At 38.9% G+C, this 7,717-nt stretch overlaps 1 pseudogene; it reads left to right on the top strand.

Annotated features, from left to right (window-relative positions):
* Nucleotides 388–2,304, top strand: Gm9314 (predicted gene 9314; annotated as a pseudogene).

Here is a 7,717-nt window from a genome sequence, read left to right as displayed (position 1 = left end):
ATTGGATGTTAAGCCCATGCAACCCAAAATTGTGTGTGTGTGTGTGTGTGTGCGTGTGTATGTGTATAATTTTGATATAAACTGAGATGTTTAAATTTGAAACTTTAATGTATTTTTTTATTTCACTTCTATGATGTTAAAAATATTTCTAGCATGTACTTACTACAGACTCCAAGGATCAAGTTTCTGTTGCCTTGTATACTATTGACTGGATATAAAATTGTCAAGTTGGGATGACAAATAAAGAGGTTTTTAGGGAAAAAAATGAAGTCTCAATGACTAGCTATATCCATCACAATTTGGAGAGATCAGAAAATTGAGGGCCACTGATCTAAAACAAAACACACAATCACGTAATAAAGATTGGGCATTAAGGGTCCTGTGGAGACAAAGTCTGAGGGCTGAAGGGTAGTAGACATTTCCATAGCCACTGACCTGCAGCTTGAATTCCCCACACCGCCTTTCACAGAAGTCTGAGTCAGCTGTACAGCTTTCCTCCTTGTTCCTGCAACCATGTCCACGAATGAGAATGCTAAATTACCAGCTGCCTGACTTAAAAGATTCAAGTACCAGGGGAAAGACAGCACAGAAATGTGTCGCCACCGAGTAGAAGTTAATGTAAAACTAAGGAAAGCTAAGATAGTGACCAGATGATGAGGAGAAATGTCAGCTCATTTCCTGATGACGCTACTTCTCCGCTACAGGAAAACCGAAACAACCAGGGTACTGTAAATTGGTCTGTTGAAGACAATGTTAAAGGCATAAACAGTAACAATTTGAAAAGCCAGCTCCGAGCTACTCAAGCTGCTCTGAAACTGCTTTCTAGAGACAAACGATCCCAAAGTTTGTGTCCTTCTTGGGCAAAACTGATTGTTGTCCCATTCAGTTTGAGTCTGCTTGGGCACTCACCAATACTGCTTCTGGAACACCTGAACAGACCAAAGCTGTGGTGGATGGAGGTGCTATCCCAGCATTTATTTCTCTCTTGGCATCTCCCCATGCTCACATCAGCAAGCAAGCTGTATGGGCTCTTGGAAACATTGCAGGCTTTCCGAGACTTAGTTATCAAACATGGTGCAATTGAGCCACTATTGGCACTTCTTGCAGTTCCTGATCTGTCATCCTTGGTATGTGGTTACTAACGTAATCTTACCTGGACGCTTTCAAACCTTTGTCGAAGCAAGAATCCTGCATCCCCCTTAAATGGTGTTGAGCAGATTCTTCCTACTTTTGTTCATTGGTACCACAATGAACCAGAAGTATTAGCAGATTCCTGCTGAGCCGTTTCCTACCTGACTGATGGTCCAAATGAGCGCATTGTGATGGTTGTGAAAAAAGGAGCTGTTCCCCAACTTGTGAAGCTCCTAAGAGCTAAGGAATTGCCCATTGTGACTCCCGCACTAAGAGCCATAGGGAATATTGTCACTGGAACAGATGAACAGACTCAGAAAGTGATCGATGCAGGAACACTTGCAGTCTTTCCCAGCCTGCTAACAAACCCCCAAACTAATATTCAAAGGAGGCCACAAGGACAATGTCGAACATTACAGCTGACGCCAGGACCAGATACAGAAAGTTGTGAATCACGGCCTAGTCCCCTTTCTTGTTGGTGTCCTCTCTAAGGCAGACTTTAAGACACAGAAGTAGGCCGTGGGCTATAACCAACTTTACCAGCGGTGGGACTGTTAAACAGATTGTCTATCTCATTCATTGTGGGATAACAGAAACTTTGGTGAACCTCCTGAGTGCAGAAGATACCAAGATTATTCAGGTTATTCTTGATGCCATTTCAAATATCTTTCAGGTTGCAGAGAAACTAGGTGAGGCAGAAAAACTTAGTATAATGTTTGAAGAGTGTAGAGGCTTGGATAAAATTGAGGCACTACAAAGCCATGAAAATGAGTCTGTACACAAGGCCTCATTAAACTTAATTGAGAAGTGCTTCTCAGTGGAGGAAGAGGAAGGTCAAAATGTGGTGCCAGAAACTCCCCCTGAAGGCTCCACCTTCCAAGTTCACGATGGAGCTCCCTGGACCTTTAACTTCTAATTTCCAGCTAAGGCACAAAGTTGTTAGTTATGTGCTGTGCTATTCTGTGTTCTCATAAATTTGTCTTACTGTTTCTCTACTAAGAACTGTTTTTAAATGTGGTTTTTTTTTTATCGTAGCACTTTTTACAAAAGAAACTATACTTGAACAGTTATAAACTATACATACTCTATGAAGCTGTCCTCTGAACTTATTTCTTTATGGAATATCACACCCTGTCATGTCCTGTAAATAAAGATTAAGTTCTATCTTCTTTAAAAAAGAAAAAGGGTTCTATGATAAACCCCCAAAGTAGAGCGCTGTAGTTTAGCAGACTGCATGCCACAGAATTTCCATGACTTGCTGCTGTGTATATGCCACACAGATTCTTATTGCTTTTATCAGTAGCAAATGTCATGTTGAAAACTCTATTCCCATACAGATCCTTGAGTTATGTGTTTTCCTCTTATATACATGCTGATGAATTAGGGGGAGGACCATTCATTTACTGTCTATTCTCAAAATCAAGTCTATGAAGACATTATAGAAAAAATAGTGTTCTTCTTTTTAAAAAAATTATTAGATATTTTCTTCATTTACATTTCAAATGCTATCCCAAAAGTCCCCTATATCCTCCCCCTGCCCTGCTCCCTACCCACTCAGTCCTACTTCTTGGCGCTGGAGTTCACCTGTACTGAGACATATAAAGTTTGCAAGACCAAGGAGCCTTTCTTTCCAATGATGGCCGACTAGGCCATCTTCTGCTACATATGCAGATAGAGACACGAGCTCTGGGGGTACTGATTAGTTCATGTTGTTGTTCCACCTATAGGGCTGCAGACCCCTTCAGCTCCTTGGGTAATTTCTCTAGCTCTTCCATTGGGAGCCCTGTGTTCCATCCTATAGATGAGTGTGAACCTCCACTTCTGTATTTGCCAGGCACTTGCAAAGGCCATCAGGAGACAGTTATATCAGAACATCTAATAAGTATTTTAATTTGTATTTCCCTGATAACTAAGGATGTTGAACATTTCTTTAGGTGCTTCTTGGCTATTCAATATTCCTCAGGTGAAAATTCTTTGTTTACCTCCATACCCCATTTTTAAATTTTAATTTGTATCTCTGTAGCATAACTTCTTGAGCTCTTTGTATATATAGGATATTAGGCCTCTATCAGATGTAAGATTGGTAAAGACCTTTTCCCAATCTGTTGGTTGCTGTTTAGTTCTATTCACAGTTTTCTTGGACTTACAGAAGCTTTGAATTTTATGAAGTCTCATTTTTTAATTCTTGATCTTAAAGCATAAACATTTGGTTCATTAAATTTTCCCCTGTGCCCACATGTTTGAGACTCTTCTCCAGTTTCTCTTCTATTAGTTACAGTGTATCTGGTTTTATCTGAAGGTCCTTGATACACTTGGACTTGAGCTTTGTACAAGGGGATAGGAATGGATTGATTTGCATTCTTCTACATACTGACATCCAGTTGAAAGAGCACCATTTGTTGAAAATGCTGTCTTTTTTCCACTGGGTGGTTTTACCTCCTTTGTCAAAGAACAAGTGACCATAGATGGGTTGGTTCATTTCTGGGTCTTCAATTCTATTCCACTGATCTTCTTGCCTGTCTCTGTACCAATACCATGCATTACTTATCAACATTGCTCTGTAATTCAGTTTGAGGTCAGGGATGGTTATTCCCTCAGGAGTTCTTTTATTGGTTAGAATAGTTTTCGATATCCTGGTTACCATTTTGTTATTCTAAATGAATTTGCAAATTGCTCTTTCTATCTCTATGAAGAATTGTGTTGGAATTTTCATGGGGATTGCATTGAATCTATAGATTGCTTTCTGCAAGATGGCAATTTTACTAAATTAATCCTGACAATCCATGAGCATAGGAGATCTTTCCATCTTCTGAGATCTTTGATTTCTTTCTTGAGAGACTTGAAGTTCTAGTCATACAGATCTTTCACTTGCTTGGTTAGAGTCATACCAAGGTATTTTATATTATTTGTGACTATTGTGAAGCATGTCGTTTCCCTAATTTCTTTCTCAGCCTTTTTATCCTTTGAGTAAAGGAAGGTTACTCATTGTTTGAGGTAATTTGATATCCAGCCAGTTTGTTGAAGTTGTTTATCAGGTTTAGGGGTTCTCTGGTGGGAATTTTGGGGTCACTGAAGTATACTATCATATCTGAAAATAGTGATATTTTCAATTCTTCCCTTACAATTTGTATTCCTTTGACCAATGGCTTTTGCTGAGTGTGTGAACTCATGTTCTGTTTCTATATCTGTTTCTTTTGCATTTTCTTGGTTTCTTTTCATTTTGTTTTTCCGTTTTATCCTATTCCATTGTTTTAGTTTTAGTTTTATTTTATTGTTATCCTTTAGAAGGTTTTTTTTTTCCTACTGAGATTCTTAAAGATCATTGTCCAGTGGGGACGATCCTGGACAAGTAGAGGGAATGGACAGTGTAATTGCAATATAATGTGTAAAATAATGTCTATCTCCTCTTTTATTGTTTTTTAAATTTATATATTTATTCATTTTATAACCCAATATCAGCATTTTCTCTCCTTCCAGTAACCTCTCACTTAAATTCTCCCCACATTCCACCTTCATCTCTTTTGAGAACGGGAATCTCATCTGAAGGATGTCAACTTCCCCACTAACCAACCCAACATAATGCTCTGGTAACTAGCAGCATGCTTTCCCACTAAGATCAGATAAACATGTCTATTTAGGGGACTGGCATCCAGAGTTATGCAGGTAACAGGCTCAGGGACAGCCCCTATTCTAGTTGTTGGGGCTACAACTAGGAAGACCAAGCTGCTCATCTATTACATATGTGAGGGTGTATTAGTCTAGATAGGTTCTTATCCAAACTTTGGTTGGTGAGGATTCAGTCTCTTGGAGGCCCCAACTATCTACATAAGTTGAATTTTTTTCATCTTCCTTTGGAGTTCCAGTCCTCTACTTGTACCCTCAATCCTCCTTCCAACTCTTTAGAAGACTGCCTGAGCTTCAGACAACCAGTAAAATAAGTGGCATTTGTTGAAAATGCTCTCCATTTTCCATTGTATGGTTTTGGCTTCTTGGTCAAAAATCAACTGTCCATAGGTGTGTGGGTTTATCTCTGGGACTTCAGATTGGTTCCATTGATCCATCTGTTTGTTTCTACACCAATACCATGAAGTTTTTATTATTTTTGCTCTGTACTACAACTTGAAGTCATGGATAATGATACCTTCAGAAGTTCTTTTATTGTTCAGGATCATTTTAGCTAACCTAGATTTTCTGTTTTTCTACATGAAGTTGAGAATGGGTGTTTCAAGATCTCTAAAGATTGTATTGGAATGTTTATGGGAATTACATTGAATCTGTAGATTGCTTTTGGTAAGATGGCTACTTTCAATATGTTAATCCTTTGAATGCACTAGCAAGGAAGATCTTTCCATCTTCTGTTGGTTTCCTCAATTTCTTCCTGCAGAGGTTTGGAGTTCTTAGCCTAAAGGCATTTAAATGCTTGGTTGGAGTTACACCAAGGTATTTTATGTTATTTGTGGCTACTGTGAAATGTATCTTTTCTTTCTTTCTTTCTTTCTTTCTTTCTTTCTTTCTTTCCTTCTTCCTTCCTTCCTTCCTTCCTTCCTTCCTTCCTTCCTTCCTTCCTTTCTATTTGATATTTTTTTATTTACATTTCAAATGTTATCCCCTTTCCTAGTTTCCCCTCTGAAAATCCTCTACCCCCTACCCCCTTTCTCTGCTCCACAACCCACCCACTCCCCCTTTCTAGTACTGGCATTACCCTATACTGGGGCATAGAACGTTCACAGGACCAAGCACTTCTTCTCCCATTGATGACCAACTAGGCCATCCTCCTCTATATATGCAGCTAGAGCTACTAGTCCCACCATGTGTCCCAGGTAGGTTTAGTCCAAGGGAGCTCTGGGGTTACTGATTAGTTCATATTGTTGTTCCTCCTATAGGGTTGCAGACCCCTTAAGTTCCTTGGGCTTTTTTTTTCTCTAGTTCCATCATTGGGGACCCTGTGCTCCATCCAATGGATGACTGTAAGCATCCACTTCTGTATTTTCCAGGCACTGGCAGAGGCTCTCAGCAGACAGTTATATCAGGTTCTCTCAGCAAAACCTTGCTGGCATCTAAAATAGTGTCTGGATTTGGTGGTTGTTTATGAGATGGATCCCCAGGTGGGGCAGTTTCTGAATGCTCATTCCTTCAGTCTCTGCTCCAAACATTTTCTCTGTAACTCCTTCCATGGGTATTTCGTACCCCTTCTAAGAAGGATCAAAGTATCTATACTTTGGTCTTCCTTCTTCTTGAGTTTCATGTGTTTTTCAAATTTTATCTTGGGTATTCTGAGCTTCTGGGCTAATATCCACTTATCAGTGAGTGCATATCATCTGTGTTCTTTTGTGATGGGGTTATCTCACTCATTATGGTGTCCTCCAGATCCATCCATTTGCCTAAGAATTTCATAAATTCATTGATTTTAATAGCTATGTAATATTCTATTGTGAAGTGTACCACATTTTCTGAATCTATTTCTCTGTTGAGGGTCATCTGCGTTCTTTCCATCTTCTGGCTATTATAAATAAGGCTGCTATGAACATAGTGGAGCATGTGTCCTTATTACAAGTTTGAGCATCTTCTGGGTATATTCCCAGGAGTGGTATTTCTGGATATTCCTCTAGAACTATGCCCAATTTTCTGAGGAACCACCAAACTGATTTCCAGAGTAGTTGTGCCAGCTTGCAATCCCACCAGCAACGGAGGAGTGCTCCTCTTTCTCCACATCCTTGCCAGCATCTGTTCTCACCTCAGTTTTTGTTCTTAGCTTTTATGACTGGTATCAATTCCCTTACTTCTTTCTAAACCCATTAATACTTAAATAGAGGAGGGCTACTAATTTTAGGAGTAAATTTTCTATCAAGCCACTTAGCTGAAGGATTTTGTCAGCTGTAGGTGTTCTCTGATAGATTTTTAGCAGAGTCTCTTATGTATACTGTCATGTCATCTGTGCATAGTGATACTTTGACTACATTTTCCCCAATTTGTATCACTTGATAGATTTCAGTCACTTTATTGATCTAGCTAGAAGTTCAAGTAGTATATTGAAGAGATTTATGAAGAGGAGACAAACTTGTCCTGTCCCAAATTTTAGTGGAAAAGTTTGATGCCTCTCTCCATTTACTGAGATGTTGGCTATTGGCTTCCTGAACATTGCCTTTTGTGTGTGTGTTCATGTATGTGCTTTCTATGCTCTTTCTAAGACTTTTATCATGAAAGGGTGTTGGATTTTCTCAAAAGCTTTTTTTGGCATCTACAAAGATGATCATTTTTTTTGTTTGTTCATTTTTAATACAGTGGATTATGTTGATGAATTTTCATATATTGAACCACAATTTGTTCCCTGGAATGATGCCTACTTGATCATGGTGGATGATGTCTTTAATGTGGTCTTTCATTTGGATTTTGCGTATTTTATTGAGTATTTTTGCATCAATGATCATAAAAGAAACTGGTATGAAAATCTGTTTATTTCTTGAGTCTTTAAATGATTTAGGTATCAGGGTGACTGAACTCATGGAATGAGTTTGGTTGTGTTCCTTCTGTTTCTACTTTGTAAAATAGTTTGAGGAGTATTGTCATTAGCTCTTCTTTGAAAGTC

Source organism: Mus musculus, chromosome 3 (assembly GCF_000001635.26).
Source record: "Mus musculus strain C57BL/6J chromosome 3, GRCm38.p6 C57BL/6J".
Taxonomy (NCBI): Eukaryota; Metazoa; Chordata; class Mammalia; order Rodentia; family Muridae; genus Mus; species Mus musculus.
The sequence above is the reverse complement of the archived record's forward strand: the minus strand, read 5'-3'. Positions and strand labels throughout refer to the sequence as shown.